Raw genomic sequence first — 17,980 nt, 5'->3', positions numbered from 1 at the left:
CTTTCTGCCATTCCAACCTTGTGGCTGAGGTACCGAACAGAGCCGCATTCAGTGCCACAAGTCTACAGTGTTTCAAGGTCCTTGCCATCAAAGAGGCTGCAACAGACAACACTCAAGCCCTCTTTCTGTAGCTGGCCCTCCTTCCTCAAACAGTCAGAGTTTGCCCAGGCAGGATGGCCCAGAGAGCCGGCATTTTAAAACAACACAGTTTTTTTTTCCTGCTACTGCTGAAAACATACAAGCATTCAGTTGGCTTGTATCAACACCATTTAAATGTTTTGTGGCAGGACCTCTTAAGGGCTGCAGGGTTTTGCAGCTGAAGCTGAGTCAGCAAGCCTCTTTTAGATGAGAGCCCTTGCTTTCTTCTAGCAAGCAGAGCAGACCGAGAAATCGCTGCTACCAAGAAAACATGCTTTACTCTTTCCCAAGCTTTCTCAGGCTTTCAGTGGATTCAGTTGTCCACAAGGCTGCAAGCCATTCTGTAGTTATATGAGCAGCGAGGCTGTGTCCCCAGCACCACGGCCGCATGAAGGTTATGCCTGAAATAAATACACAAAAACTGTATTCTTTTAAACACTGCTGGCCCATTAGATTCAGCATTTTAACCCATTTCTAATAATCAGTGTAGTATAATGAGGTGCACTTACCAGGAAAAATTCAGCATGTCTGACATGGTGGCTGGCTGCATCGACATCTGCCTCAGAGAGCAGAGCTATGGCATCTGCCAGGGAGAGGGGAGCATGACTTCTCTGAGCTCACTACCTCTTCCTCCCGGCATTCTATTTTGTTTACTCCACCTACCTATGTTCTAACCTATCAGCTGAAGCGGATTCTTTCTTTAATTAATCAATAAACTTCTTCTGTCACTTTATCCTTTCAACAGCTTGCCCATAGAAATCTCCCATGTGTCTTCTGTTGTATAATCTTTCATTTGTAAAGAACTTGCACTCTCAGGGGAGGATTTTTCTGACATCTCTGTGGATGGAGATCATATGAGGAAGATCACATGAGCAACCATGACAACTCTAATGCTGTAGAGTTAGGTGGACCAGAGATTGATGGCTGACATTCCTGTGCTATGCATCAGATGCCACTGAACTCTGGCCCTGTTGACAGACAGGCAGACATCAAGTTGATCACACATACTTAACTCATTCAGGTTCACATATACTGTAAATGGAGTTTTAATTCTTCTCCTAAACTAATAAAATAACCAAGATTAGGAGAAGAGAAGAGCCTGAAGTAAGGCCTCAAAATGGGTCATTTTGCAAAGGAAAGGTTACCTGCCTCCATGTATGCTGTCTCCCTTTCTTAGTCAAATCCATCCTTCCAGTGTTTAGCTAACAGCTAACCATAGGATTGAACCCAACTGCCTTTGATTTCTGAAATAAGTGCTGTCCCCTTAAGGTCTCATAACAGCACAGGAAGGTTTGTAAGACTGTCCCAGCAACAATTTAAAGCAATTCTAGGACACCAAAGATGCAGCAAATTTGGTTAATTGGTAATATAGATCGTTCTGATGGGACAAAATAATTTAGAATTAAAAAAAAAAAACAGATTGGTGTACTCACGATGAATTTATGTGATATGGCACACACAGGCTTCTGGTTCTGAATACTTCATGCTCGGTGGGTTTTGGAGATTGTCGTGACCCTGAACCTAGCTGGAGGCTTTGGGGCCTTGAAAGGACAAGACTTAATATTTCAGGACATCCTTGTACTTGGTCCCCACTGTTTACTGATTTCCTTACAGAGAATGAGCAGCCATCTACTCCTGCTGCCATGCCTTCCCCACATGAACAGAGAGAAGACCCTATACACACAGGTCATTTGTATCACATATGAAAGCATAAGTCACAAACAAACTCCCACAGCAGTTTAGAATTGTGATTAATAGAATGATTAGTTCTTGAAAGGGGAAAAACTTAGAGATCACAATCCCTTACAAAAGCCCTCTGCAGGATCAGAAAAGGAGCCTAGTAGCCGGAAGGGAAGCTCAAGCAAGAGATCAAGCTGATGGTAGAAGTTGCTTTTTAAAAGAGAGAGAGACCACAACTCAATGGGCTGGTATCTCAGTGGCTATTCAGGAAACATCACAGAGAAAGGATCTGCTTCATGCATGAGAGTCACCGATGATTTCCCTTTAAGAAAAAAACCCATCAAAACTCCCAATAACATCATCAGCATTCAACAACATGTCTATGATTTCTTTGCCTTGCCTTTGATTGTGCAGTAAATGATGCTGATAGTTAATCTGTGCAATTAATGCAAATTTCCTTGTAACTGACTAGACAGAATTGACAGGTTATCTTAAACACAGCAAGGAGTCACTCTATGATGGAACTGGTTCATCATCACCTGTGTGACAGTGACATAATTAAGATCTTTCCTTTGTCTACAAATCTCATTATGTTCAACATGGTATGTTGTCATACAGATTTCTTAGGGTTTTGTCACACTGGTGGTTTCCTTGGTATGCTTACATAATTTTTGCCAGATCCAATCAGTTTTGCCATGCACTCTCAGCTCCACGTCATTGTGTTCCCCTTAGGTTCCAGTCCAGGCATTTTAGACCTCTTGTAACTGTTGTAAGAGTATCTCATGTTCCACCTAAATGATTTAGGGTTTTATTTAGGCTGGGTTTTATCTTCCATCACTGAGTTCATTGATTTTCCTTGGGCGTAATTCCTGGGACACTGAGCCTAACTCCTGGGGGATTCCTCCAGTTATTTCTCCTTGATGAGACAGTTTACACTCTCACTATTACTGTGAGAGTGTTTCTGTAGCAAATATTCTTCTCAAGATGAGAAGAAACTTCAATATTACTATCCATTTGTTATTGTGATTTAAATACACACACACAAACACACACAAGTTAATTCACATACACTGATGATATCTCAATTTATGGGGCCATTCTGGGGATGTCAAGATCGATATCTCTCGAGTGGTTCTCAGAAGGCCATAGGGTGACCCTCTCTAGGTACTTAAACAGGGAGGAGAAGTTGTCCACACTGTGACATGTCCCAAGGAACTATGTGTGCCTTGTCCCATAGTCAGACTGATGACTGACTATCTTGAAAACCACCATGGAACTTTTGTTTGGCAAATGATGGAGATCAAGTCAGGGTCAAAATCAGAAAACTAGATGGAGCTTCCAAGCTCCAGTGGAAGAGCAGATGGATGGAGAAAAATAGCAAGGATGTCAGGAATATAAGGGCTTGGTTCACACTATGAGACACTGTGCCTGAACTAAGGGGATTTCAACTAATCCAGTGACCTGGGAATGAAAGAACATGGGATCAAACTGGAAGCTCTGAATGTGGCTGACAATTGTGGCAGACGGAGAAGCCAAAGATAATGGCACTGTCACTTGTCTGCATATCATACACTGGCTTTTTGTGATCATATTTTTTGTGGATGCATACCTTGCTAAATCTGGATGGATGAAGGGTGGGCTTGGACTTCCCACAGCTAAAGTACCCTGCCCTCTATTTGGACTGGTGTTTGAGTGGAGAGGTTTATTTGCCGAGCAAGTAGAATGTGGGAGGAGGAAGAGAAGTGGAAAGTTTGATAATTATTATTATGAAGTAATGGAAAAATCAATAGAAAATAACCAATGAGGACATTGGAGCTAGGAAAAAAAAAACATTCATGTGAGTTGTTGACTCAGACCAAAAATTATTTTACAGAAAAAAAAACACATAAAGGGGTTGAGTTTTTGGAAAATATGACTCAAGTAATTGAGAAGAAGATTGGGGTTTTTATTTTGGGTCTTCATGGGGCTGTATGAGCAGCATTTTAGGACCTGTATGCTGGATATTTCTGGGGGTTAGTAGGGAAGAAACCTTGCTAGGAGGAGTTTTATGACATAAGTAGAGCCTTGATGATGTCACAAAGCTTTGGTTGGGCGTGGCAACTCTGTTCCACATGAAGCACTAGTATTCTGTGAAGGTGTGCTTACTATCTTCACGGTGGCTGAGGAGGTCAGTTCAGCTCTTGGGCTCCACAACTGTTCAACCGAATTTCCAGAAGTTGGAATCTAGAGAGCCAAGATATTTTCTTTTGGTAAATATGTTTAGGAAGCAACTAGGACCTCTGTAGTCAAAGAAAGGTTTCTTTCAAATCTGCTCTGGGTCCAAAATTTATTTCGTTAACAGCTCCTATATTTGATAGCTGGGGGACGGTTAATGTCAGGTATTCTCCCCACTCTATCTTTGCTAAACATGTCCAATTCCTCAGTCCACTTAAATGGCAAAGATCCTCTTTGTCCATATGTGTTTTAAAAGATAATTATTTCTAATAGGTGCTGTTGCACAGATTAATGTTTCTTTCTTTTGGCAGTTTGACTCACAGTACTCACTTCTCTAATGAAGATACAGAATATCTTTATGTAATCAACCTGGATCTGGATCAGGAGACACAATAGAGAGAGCCAGTGGACTGGAGTGCCATGACCTTGGGCAGGTGGTTATAGATCAGCCAACTAACCAGGAGCTTGAGTGGTAAGGAGAGGAGTGGCTGTTCTTTGAATTCTTTGCCATCTGTTCAGATATTTCTTTCTCACTTTATGTATAGGCATAGCTCCCTCTCTCATTGATATAGTAAGTCAGGAAGTATTTTTCTCAGTAGAGGTCAATTGCATTTTGCAGCAGGAATATGTCTCTGATACTGAGCTGTAGACAAGAGTTTGATACTTTTCCTATTAATTTCTTAAGAACATATTCCATTTAGGTATCCAAATCTATTCAGCCCTGCCTTTTTCACCTGCTCCAAAGTTATTCCTAAAAAGAGCCTTGACCTCACATCCTCACCTTCTTATCCTTGCAGGCACTTATGGTGGAGGAAACCACTTTGTGTCTGATTTAAACTGAAGAGTTCTTCCTATGCAGAGATTGGCAGCTATGAAGCCCAAGCACAGAAACAGAGCCAAGAGACAGTGGAACAGGAGTGCTGTGGCCTATCTCAGAAAGTCTCCCACCATGATGAAGATGCCTCTTAGTATGAGTTGCATGCCACATCTCCAGAAGAAGAATGGGCCATCGCTCCAGAAGCAAAAACTTAGTAAGCCTTTTGAGGCCCTGGAGAATATTGTTGGCCGCAGAATTTCTCATGGCTGGAAGGAAGCCAATGAACCAGTCACCCATTGGAAAGCCATCATTCTAGATCAACTGCCAACATATCCCTCTCTCTATTTGTTGAAATATGATGGGATTGATTGTGTCTATGGCTTGGAGCTTCATAGTGATGAAAGGATTTTAAACCTGAAGATCCTGCCTAACAATGTGCCATTTCCTCAGGTGACAGACACTCATCTCTCAAACACCATAGTTGGTAGAGCAGTGAAACATTCATTCATGGGCACAAATGGCTCTAAGAATGACTGGAACGGGATGGTCCTAGAAGAGGTGCCAATCATGAAGACCTGGTTTTATATTACCTACAAGAAAGATCCGGTCTTGTACATTTACCACCTCCTGGATGACTACCTGGAAGGCAACCTCCACATCATGCCAGGCTCTAAGGAAGAGTGGAGTGGCATGGTCCCAGGTGAGGTGCAGGCCATAATGACCTGTTTCTACATGGTCAACGAGAATGATCCGGTCCTGTACCTTTACCACCATCATGATGATTCCATTGAAGGCAACCTCCACATCACGCCTGAATGTCCTCCAGTAGAGGTGACTTTGGAATTAGGCAGGGATTCCTTGCAGGGCAAAAGAGTGCAGTACAACAAAAAAGATGGAACCCAAGAGATAGGTAAAATTATTTGCCAAGTTCCCAACAAACCTTCTGTGTATTTCATCAAGTTTGATAATGACTTCCATATCTATGTCTATGATTTGGTGAAGATCTGTTAAAGTGAAATTCTCAAATTTTGAGGGGCAGACTTAATTCTCTCTTTGGGAATGTGTTTTTTCAGAGATACCTCAGGTCTTCTATGAATCCTGGTATCTTTTCCAATGGATTATTCTTTCTCAAAGAATAAAAATTTGCTAACATGTTGTGTTATTTGGTCAATGATGGATTGTGTTTGGTGGATGGGGCATCACAGAAATTCATGCCTCAAAACAAAGCAGGATTTATGGTCTTTTCCCCTTGGAGAGTAAAGGACTGGGGATGCGTGGTGTGGTAAAGGACAAAATGGCTGTCAAGAAAGCAGTGAAGAGGGGACAAAAAGTTGTATGATCTCGGGGCGGTACGAAGCTTGAGGGAAAACCATGTCAAATGGAAAGATGTGACCGATATCAGCGTCAGGTATTGGGACTTAAGAGGATAAAGAGTAGATTAATCAGGAAGGGACACAAATGTATACTCAAAATCAGAGATAATTAGGTTTCATTTGATGAATGGTTTAATTCGTACTGGCTGTAAGTCAAAGGATGTTTGATCTCCACTAGAGCATGTTGCTTAGTGAAAAGTGTCTCCGCTCAGTTGCTCTTCTCCAGTAAGTTGGACATCAAGCTACCTACTTAGTTTTGCCAGAATTCTGTCTGCCACCTACTTTGTCATGCCTGGATTCGGTATGCCTTGAACTCTCATAGGTCTTATCCATGCCATCCAACCCTTGTCAGTTCATTTAAATAATTGCCCTGCCATATCTGGAAAACAGTGTTCCCTTTCATTGATCATGTTCTGTAGTACTTGGGCTTTAAAACTCATGAACACACTCACCCACACACAGGATAAACATGTACATATGATGCCCACTAGTGTGTGACATGCACACATATGATGAATGCACCGAACTCCATAATATCAGTAAAGTAGGGAATCCATGATGCTAGGTGGAGTCTGGCAAAGACCCCACACACCCATCAAACTGCCAAATACCAGTATGGTACTGATGTCTGACTCCCATCCTGTAAGGAACCTGCCATCCTGTAACTGGCCTATTTCTGGTTCCTTCATCTTCACAAACTTGGTTAAAATGTTAGAGTTGTCAAACTGGGAGTTAGGGTCCAGCATGTAGATCAGCTGTCCCAGGTCAGGTGATTTGGCTACAATTTGGGTGAGAAATTGTACCAGGGAATTCTGGTACACCCTCTCCTCTTCTTCTCCCTGTCCTCATAATCACTCTTGTGGGTGGGCCTGGAGCACAAAGAAGGTATAATGGAATAAGCCTCCTCCTTAGTGGAAAACCTTGTCAATCTTTAATTTGACCTGACTCTCTGAGGGAATGCAGCACATTTTTTCCTACTAGGTCTCCTCATTCATTGGTTCACTCATTTTTCCAATGAATGATTGAATCCATCCATTCTTCCTTGTCTCTCTCTATTCTTTCTTCCCTTCTTCCATTTCCCCCTTGATTGTAGAAATTTGAGCAGCAGGGCTGGATCCCCATGGGGCCGCCTTGTAAGGTTATGCTCCGAAATAACAACACAAAACTATTCATTTAAACACTGCCTGCCCCATTATTTTCACCCTCTTAACCCATGTCTAATAATGTATGTTGCAGCACGAGGTGCACTTAGAAGGAAAGATTTAGCATGTCTGACCTGGTGGCTGGCTGTATCGCCATCTGCCTCAGAGTGCAGAGCTACCATTTCTGCCCATGGCAGAGGTGCATGGCATCTCTAAGCTCAATTCCTATTCCTCCCAGCATTCTCTTATATTTATTCCACCCACCTATGTTCTAACCTTTCAGGCCAAACAGTTTCTTTATTTAATTAACCAATGACCTATACTCCATCATTACTCCTATTTCTGTTTAAACAAGAATGGAATCTTTAACTTTAACATAGCAAAATTACACATAACAAAACAGTTATCAAGCAAGAATTACAGTTACAATATTTATATCTATTTTATCTTTTATCATAACAATGGAAAACTATAACTATCTATCTATCCTTCAACTCCATCAGAGACTCCAGAATAATACAGTATTACCTAAGCAAACAAAAAGTAAGCCATTTTCAAACTCTAGAAATGACAGAGACATCTCGCTGCCTGGACAGTCACCCAAAGTTCCTCTGTACCGTTGGTGTTTCCACCCTCAGCCTACAGGCCCATAGTTTCCAGCAGACATTTCCATGAAGCAGGAAATTTCAAAGGCAGTCACTATCTGCTTGTCTTGAAGAATGTTTTGCTGACCCTTTCCTGAATCAGGAACACGAAAAGATCATCTCACCTTTAGGCAAGTTCAGTAGTCCTCTCTCTGAGTGTTTTCTGTGTACAGTTTATGCAACAATCCAGTCAAGAGCAGTTTCTTCCCCAAATGGCTATCAAAATCCATAAGGATCCTCTTTGATGCCCATCTTCTTCCTGAAGTAGATATGTGCTGCCAAGAGTAGAGTGTCTCACTGTCATGAAAAACCCTAAGGTACTAAAACATTAAATAGCCTATTTTGTAGTCTAGAGAGATATGAATAATGCCTATCTAACTGAAATATATATATCTATGTAGCTAGAAAATCTAACTAACATGACTACAAACTTGACTATTATGAATGATTATCCATTAATAACCTATATACATTATATTTTTAAATGAACTACACAATCACAATACCTTAATTAAGATCAAAAATGCATATACATATAACACAATTGACCTAAAATCTCTATCAGTAAAGCAAAATCTATACTAATGCAAATATTCATGTCTATATCACATCCCACTTTAAATGTAAAAGAATGTTTATAAGCCATATTTGGGAATGTGGGTGCAGTTTTTTCTCTCCAAAATGTTTCCTGCTGAATGGTGGCATCATTATTGATTTATCTCAGTTGGCAGTTGAGCGAAGCAATTTTTTAAAGGTGTTCACAGCAACCTTTAAGTAGGGCGTGGTCCATCCTACCATATTAGGATAGAGGCATCCACAGACTATCACCCTCTGTGAAAACAAAATAGAAACTCCTTTCCAAAGCATCATGTCCTTAGATCCAAATTTCAAAGTCAAGGCATTTTCAAAATATCTATGTTGGATTATTTCAGCAGCCTTTATAAAGAAACATCTTTTAGCAGCTATTGCTACTGCCTCAAAATTCAAATGATCCAAAAACAGCATAATAGCATACAATATCAAAATTCGCTGTGAATTTTCCATCTTTGTGCGCTTCAATTTAACCTCTATTTTGTTTATTTTTCCTTTTTATTTTTTGCCTTTTGAGACAGGTTCTCTGTATCTTTGACCTGGAATAACCTTGTATACCTGTCTGTCCTTGAAGTCTCAGAGATCTGCCTCTCTCTGCCTTTCAGGCATTGGGATTAAAGGTGTATGCTACTACACATTGAACTCACAAAGATCTGTTTGTCTCTGCCTTCAAGGCACTGGGATTAAAGGCGTGTGCTACCTCACCTTGAAGGTACAGAGGTCAATCTCCCTCTGCCTCCCATGTGTTGGGTTTACAGGTGTGTCCTACCACACCCAACAACTCTCTTCCTTTTTTAACTTCAAGAACTTCAAATTTTAGCCTGCACATATTTTTAACACACTGTAAATCATTTAAAAATTTTCTTTGTCTTTGAATCTCTCTTTACTCTATTTCTCTCTCTGTTTTTCTGACCACATGAGTCTTTCATTTACCAAGTAATCCCAGTAGGACTAAAGCCGTGGCTTTGCTGGCCAGATGTAGCCCATTCCTTAGCTTTCTGCCATTCCAACCTTGTGGCTGAGGTACCGAACAGAGCCGCATTCAGTGCCACAAGTCTACAGTGTTTCAAGGTCCTTGCCATCAAAGAGGCTGCTACAGACAACACTCAAGTCCTCTTTCTGTAGCTGCCCCTCCTTCATCAAACAGTCAGAGTTTGCCCAGGCAGGATGGCCCAGAAAGCCGGCATTTTAAAACAACACAGTTTTTTTTCCTGCTACTGCTGAAAACATACAAGCATTCAGTTGGCTTTTATCAACACCATTTAAATGTTTTGTGGCAGGACCTCTTAAGGGCTGCAGGGTTTTGCAGCTGAAGCTGAGTCAGCAAGCCTCTTTTAGATGAGAGCCCTTGCTTTCTTCTATCAAGCAGAGCAGACCGAGAAATCGCTACTACCAAGAAAACGTGCTTTACTCTTTCCCAAGCTTTCTCAGGCTTTCAGTGGATTCAGTTGTCCACAAGGCTGCATTCCATTCTGTAGTTATTTGAGCAGCGAGACTGTGTCCCCAGCACCACAGCCGCATGAAGGTTATGCCTGAAATAAATACACAAAAACTGTATTCTTTTAAACACTGCTGGCCCATTAGATTCAGCATTTTAACCCATTTCTAATAATCAGTGTAGTATAACGAGGTGCACTTACCATGAAAAATTCAGCATGTCTGACATGGTGGCTGGCTGCATCGACATCTGCCTCAGAGAGCAGAGCTATGGCATCTGCCGGGGAGAGGGGAGCATGGCTTCTCTGAGCTCACTACCTCTTCCTCCCGGCATTCTATTTTGTTTACTCCACCTACCTATGTTCTAACCTATCAGCTGAAGCGGATTCTTTCTTTAATTAATCAATAAACTTCTTCTGTCACTTTATCCTTTCAACAGCTTGCCCATAGAAATCTCCCATGTGTCTTCTGTTGTATAATCTTTCATTTGTAAAGAACTTGCACTCTCAGGGGAGGATTTTTCTGACATCTCTGTGGATGGAGATCATATGAGGAAGATCAGATGAGCAACCATGACAACTCTAATGCTGTAGAGTTAGGTGGACCAGAGATTGATGGCTGACATTCCTGTGCTATGCATCAGATGCCCCTGAACTCTGGCCCTGTTGACAGACAGGCAGACATCAAGTTGGTCACACATACTTAACTCATTCAGGTTCACAGATACTGTAAATGGAGTTTTAATTCTTCTCCTAAACTAATAAAAAAACCAAGATTAGGAGAAGAGAAGAGCCTGAAGTAAGGCCTCAAAATGGGTCATTTTGCAAAGGAAAGGTTACCTGCCTCCATGTATGCTGTCTCCCTTTCTTAGTCAAATCCATCCTTCCAGTGTCTAGCTAACAGCTAACCATAGGATTGAACCCAACTGCCTTTGATTTCTGAAATAAGTGCTGTCCCCTTAAGGTCTCATAACAGCACAGGAAGGTTTGTAAGACTGTCCCAGCAACAATTTAAAGCAATTCTAGGACACCAAAGATGCAGCAAATTTGGGTAATTGGTAATATAGATCGTTCTGATGGGACAAAATAATGTAGCATTAAAAAAAAAAAAAACAGATTGGTGTATTCACGATGAATTTATGTGATATGGCACACACAGGCTTCTGGTTCTGAATACTTCATGCTCGGTGGGTTTTGGAGATTGTCGTGACCCTGAACCTAGCTGGAGGCTTTGGGGCCTTGAAAGGACAAGACTTAATATTTCAGGACATCCTTGTACTTGGTCCCCACTGTTTACTGATTTCCTTACAGAGAATGAGCAGCCATCTACTCCTGCTGCCATCTCTTCCCCACATGAACAGAGAGAAGACCCTATACACACAGGTCGCTTGTATCACATGTGAAGGCATAAGTCACAAACAAACTCCCACAGCAGTTTAGAATTGTGATTAATAGAATGATTAGTTCTTGAAAGGGGAAAAACTTAGAGATCACAATCCCTTACAAAAACCCTCTGCAGGATCAGAAAAGGAGCCTAGTAGCCGGAAGGGAAGCTCAAGCAAGAGATCAAGCTGAAGGTAGAAGTTGCTTTTTAAAAGAGAGAGAGACCACAACTCAATGGGCTGGTATCTCAGTGGCTATTCAGGAAACATCACAGAGAAAGGATCTGCTTCATGCATGAGAGTCACCGATGATTTCCCTTTAAGAAAAAAACCCATCAAAACTCCCAATAACATCATCAGCATTCAACAACATGTCTATGATTTCTTTGCCTCGCCTTTGATTGTGCATTAAATGATGCTGATAGTTAATCTGTGCACTTAATGCAAATTTCCTTGTAACTGACTAGACAGAATTGACAGGTTATCTTAAACACAGCAGGGAGTCACTCTACGATGGAACTGGTTCATCATCACCTGTGTGACAGTGACATAATTAAGATCTTTCCTTTGTCTATAAATCTCATTATGTTCAACATGATATGTTGTCATACAGATTTGTTAGGGTTTTGTCCCATTGGTGGTTTCCTTTGTATGCTTACATAATTTTTGCCAGATCCAATCAGTTTTGCCATGCACTCTCAGCTCCACGTCCTTGTGTTCCCCTTATGTTCCAGTCCAGGCATTTTAGACCTCTTGTAACTGTTGTAAGAGTATCTCATGTTCCACCTAAATGATTTAGGGTTTTATTTAGGCTGGGTTTTATCTTCCATCACTGAGTTCATTGACTTTCCTTGGGCGTAATTCCTGGGACACTGAGCCTAACTCCTGGGGGATTCCTCCAGTTATTTCTCCTTGATGAGACAGTTTACACTCTCACTATTACTGTGGGAGTGTTTCTGTAGCAAATATTCTTCTCAAGATGAGAAGAAACTTCAATATTACAATCCATTTGTTATTGTGATTAAAATACACATACACAAACACACACAAGTTAATTCACATACACTGATGATATCTTAATTTATGGGGCCATTCTGGGGATGTCAAGATCGATATCTCTCGAGTGGTTCTCAGAAGGCCATAGGGTGACCCTCTCTAGGTACTTAAGCAGGGAGGAGAATTTGACCGCACTGTGACATGTCCCTAGGAACTATGTGTGCCTTGTCCCTTAGTCAGACTGATGACTGACTATCTTGAAAACCACCATGGAACTTTTGTTTGGCAAATGATGGAGATCAAGTCAGGGTCAAAATCAGAAAACTAGATGGAGCTTCCAAGCTCCAGTGGAAGAGCAGATGGATGGAGAAAAAGAGCAAGGATGTCAGGAATATAAGGGCTTGGTCCACACTATGAGACACTGTGCCTGAGCTAAGGGGATTTCAACTAATCCAGTGACCTGGGAATGAAAGAACATGGGATCAAACTGGAAGCTCTGAATGTGGCTGACAATTGGGGCAGACGGAGAAGCCAAAGATAATGGCACTGTCACTTGTCTGCATATCATACACTGGCTTTTTGTGATCATATTTTTTGTGGATGCATACCTTGCTAAATCAGGATGGATGAAGGGTGGGCTTGGACTTCCCACAGCTCAAAGTACCCTGCCCTCTATTTGGACTGGTGTTTGAGTGGAGAGGTTTATTTGCGGAGCAAGAAGAATGTGGGAGGAGGAAGAGAAGTGGAAAGTTTGATAATTATTATTATGAAGTAATGGAAAAATCAATAGAAAATAACCAATGAGGACATTGGAGTTAGGATTAAAAAACATTCATGTGAGTTGTTGACTCAGACCAAAAATTATTATACAGAAAAAAAAACCACACACATAAAAAGGTTGAGTTACTTGGAAAATATGACTCAAGTAATTGGGAAGAAGATTGGGGTTTTTATTTTGGGTCTTCATTGGGCTGTATGAGCAGCATTTTAGGACCTGTATGCTGGATATTTCTGGGGGTTAGTAGGGAAGAAACCTGGCTAGGAGGAGTTTTATGACATAAGTAGAGCCTTGATGATGTCACAAAGCTTTGGTTGGGGGTGGCAACTCTGTTGCACATGAAGCACTAGTCTTCTGTGAAGGTGGGCTTACTATCTTCACGGTGGCTGAGGAGGTCAGTTCAGCTCTTGGGCTCCACAACTGTTCAACCGAATTTCCAGAAGTTGGAATCTAGAGAGCCAAGATATTTTCTTTTGGTAAATATGTTTAGGAAGCAACTAGGACCTCTGTAGTCAAAGAAAGGTTTCTTTCAAATCTGCTCTGGGTCCAAAATGTATGTCGTTAACAGCTCCTATATTTGATAGCTGGGGGACGGTTAATGTCAGGTATTCTCCCCACTCTATCTTTGCTAAAAATGTCCAATTCCTCAGTCCACTTAAATGGCAAAATTCCTCTTTTTCCATGTGTGTTTTAAAAGATAATTATTTCTAATAGGTGCTGTTGCACAGATTAATGTTTCTTTCTTTTGGCACTTTGACTCACAGTACTCACTTCTCTAATGAAGATAAAGAATATCTTTATGTAATCAACCTGGATCTGGATCAGGAGACACAATAGAGAGAGCCAGTGGACTGGAGTGCCATGACCTTGGGCAGGTGGTTATAGATCAGCCAACTAACCCGTAGCTTGAGTGGTAAGGAGAGGAGTGGCTGTTCTTTGAATTCTTTGCCATCTGTTCAGATATTTCTTTCTCACTTTAAGTATAGGCATAGCTTCCTCTCTCATTGATATAGTAAGTCAGGAAGTAGGTTTCTCAGTAGAGGTCAATTGCTTTTTGCAGCAGGAATATGTCTCTGATACACATATACTGAGCTGTAGACAAGAGTTTGATACTTTTCCTATTAATTTCTTAAGAACATATTCCATTTAGGTATCCAAATCTATTCAGCCCTGCCTTTTTCACCTGCTCCAAAGTTATTCCTAAAAAGAGCCTTGACCTCACATCCTCACCTTCTTATCCTTGCAGGCACTTATGGTGGAGGAAACCACTTTGTGTCTGATTTAAACTGAAGTTCTTCCTATGCAGAGATTGGCAGCTATGAAGCCCAAGCACAGAAACAGAGCCAAGAGACAGTGGAACAGGAGTGCTGTGGCCTATCTCAGAAAGTCTCCCGCCATGAAGAAGATGCCTCTTAGTATGAGTTGCATGCCACATCTCCAGAAGAAGAATGGGCCATCGCTCCAGAAGCAAAAACTTAGTAAGCCTTTTGAGGCCCTGGAGAATATTGTTGGCCGCAGAATTTCTCATGGCTGGAAGGAAGCCAATGAACCAGTCACCATTGGAAAGCCATCATTCTAGATCAACTGCCAACATATCCCCCTCTCTATTTGTTGAAATATGATGGGATTGATTGTGTCTATGGCTTGGAGCTTCATAGTGATGAAAGGATTTTAAACCTGAAGATCCTGCCTAATAATGTGCCATTTCCTCAGGTGACAGACACTCATCTCTCAAACACCATAGTTGGCAGAGCAGTGAAACATACATTCATGGGCACAAATGGCTCTAAGAATGACTGGAACGGGAGGGTCCTAGAAGAGGTGCCAATCATGAAGACCTGGTTTTATATTACCTACAAGAAAGATCCGGTCTTGTACATTTACCACCTCCTGGATGACTACCTGGAAGGCAACCTCCACATCATGCCAGGCTCTAAGGAAGAGTGGAGTGGCGTGGTCCCAGATGAGGTGCAGGCCATAACGACCTGTCTCTACATGGTCAACGAGAATGATCCGGTCCTGTACCTTTACCACCATCATGATGATTCCATTGAAGGCAACCTCCACATCACGCCTGAATGTCCTCCAGTAGAGGTTACTTTGGAATTAGGCAGGGATTCCTTGGAGGGCAAAAGAGTGCAGTACAACAAAAAAGATGGAACCCAAGAGATAGGTAAAATTATTTGCCAACTTCCCAACAAACCTTCTGTGTATTTCATCAAGTTTGATAATGACTTCCATATCTATGTGTATGATTTGGTGAAGATCTGTTAAAGTGAAATTCTCAAATTTTGAGGGGCAGACTTAATTCTCTCTTTGGGAATGTGTTTTTTTCAGAGATACCTCAGGTCTTCTATGAATCCTGGTATTTTTTCCAATGGATTATTCTTTCTCAAAGAATAAAAATTTGTTAACATGTTGTGTTATTTGGTCAATGATGCATTGTGTTTGGTGGATGGGGCATCACAGAAATACATGCCTCAAAACAAAGCAGGATTTATGGTCTTTTCCCCTTGGAGAGTAAAGGACTGAGGATGCGTGGTGTGGTAAAGGACAAGATGGCTGTCAAGGAAGCAGTGGAGAGGGGACAAAAAGTTGTATGATCTCGGGGCGGTACGAAGCTTGAGGGAAAACCATGTCAAATGGAAAGATGTGACCGATATCAGCGTGAGGTATTGGGACTTAAGAGGATAAAGAGTAGATTAATCAGGAAGGGACACAAATGTATACTCAAAATCAGAGATAATTAGGTTTCATTTGATGAATGGTTTAATTCGTACTGGCTGTAAGTCAAAGGATGTTTGATCTCCACTAGAGCATGTTGCTTAGTGAAAAGTGTCTCCGCTCAGTTGCTCTTCTCCAGTAAGTTGGACATCAAGCTACCTACTTAGTTTTGCCAGAATTCTGTCTGCCACCTACTTTGTCATGCCTGGATTCGGTATGCCTTGAACTCTCATAGGTCTTATCCATGCCATCCAACCCTTGTCAGTTCATTTAAATAATTGCCCTGCCATATCTGGAAAACAGTGTTCCCTTTCATTGATCATGTTCTGTAGTACTTGGGCTATAAAACACACTCACCCACACACAGGATAAACATGTACATATGATGCCCACTAGTGTGTGACATGCACACATATGATGAATGCACCGAACTCCATAATATCAGTAAAGTAGGGAATCCATGATGCTAGGTGGAGTCTGGCAAAGACCCCACACACCCATCAAACCGCCAAATACCAGTATGGTACTGATATCTGACTCCCATCCTGTAAGGAACCTGCCATCTTGTAACTGGGCTATTTTTGGTTCCGTCATCTTCACAAACTTGGTTAAAATGTGAGAGTTGTCAAACTGGGAGTTAGGGTCCAGCATGTAGATCAGCTGTCCCAGGTCAGGTGATTTGGCTACAATTTGGGTGAGAAATTGTACCAGGGAATTCTGGTACACCCTCTCCTCTTCTTCTCCCTGTCCTCATCATCACTCTTGTGGGTGGGCCTGGAGCACAAAGAAGGTAAAATGGAATAAGCCTCCTTCTTAGTGGAAAACCTTGTCAATCCTTAATTTGACCTGACTCTCTGAGGGAATGCAGCACATTTTTTCCTACTAGGTCTCCTCATTCATTGGTTCACTCATTTTTCCAAGGAATGATTGAATTCATCCATTCTTCCTTGTCTCTCTCTCTTCTTTCTTCCCTTCTTCCATTTCCCCTTGATTGTAGAAATTTGAGCAGCAGGGCTGCATCCCCATGGGGCCGCCTTGTAAGGTTATGCTCCGAAATAACAACACAAAACTATTCATTTCAACACTGCCTGCCCCATTATTTTCAGCCTCTTAACCCATGTCTAATAATGTATGTTGCAGCACGAGGTGCGCTTAGAAGGAAAGATTTAGCATGTCTGACCTGGTGGCCGGCTGTATCGCCATCTGCCTCAGAGTGCAGAGCTACCATTTCTGCCCATGGCAGAGGTGCATGGCATCTCTAAGCTCAATTCCTATTCCTCCCAGCATTCTCTTATGTTTATTCCACCCACCTATGTTCTAACCTTTCAGGCCAAACAGTTTCTTTATTTAATTAACCAATGACCTATACTCCATCATTACTCCTTTTTCTGTTTAAACAAGAACGGAATCTTTATCTTTAACATAGCAAAATTACATATAACAAAACAGTTATCAAGCAAGAATTACAGTTACAATATTTATATCTATTTTATCTTTTATCATAACAATGGAAAACTATAATTATCTATCTATTCTTCAACTCCATCAGAGACTCCAGAATAATACAGTATTACCTAAGCAAACAAAATGTAAGCCATTTTCAAACTCTAGAAATGACAGAGACATCTCGCTGCCTGGACAGTCACCCAAAGTTCCTCTGTACCGTTGGGGTTTCCATCCTCAGCCTACAGGCCCATAGTTTCCAGCAGACATTTCCATGAAGCAGGAAATTTCAAAGGCAGTCACTATCTGCTTGTCTTGAAGAATGTTTTGCTGACCCTTTCCTGAATCAGGAACACGAAAAGATCATCTCACCTTTAGGCAAGTTCAGTAGTCCTCTCTCTGAGTGTTTTCTGTGTACAGTTTATGCAACAATCCAGGCAAGAGCAGTTTCTTCCCCAAATGGCTATCAAACTCCATAAGGATCCTCTGTGATGCCCATCTTCTTCCTGAAGTAGATATGTGCTGCCAAGAGTAGAGTGTCTCACTGTCATGAAAAACCCTAAGGTACTAAAACATTAAATAGCCTATTTTGTAGTCTAGAGAGATATGAATAATGCCTATC

The sequence above is a fragment of the Microtus pennsylvanicus genome, chromosome Y, assembly GCF_037038515.1.
Source record: "Microtus pennsylvanicus isolate mMicPen1 chromosome Y, mMicPen1.hap1, whole genome shotgun sequence".
Classification (NCBI taxonomy): domain Eukaryota; kingdom Metazoa; phylum Chordata; class Mammalia; order Rodentia; family Cricetidae; genus Microtus; species Microtus pennsylvanicus.
This window is presented reverse-complemented; position numbering follows the sequence as displayed.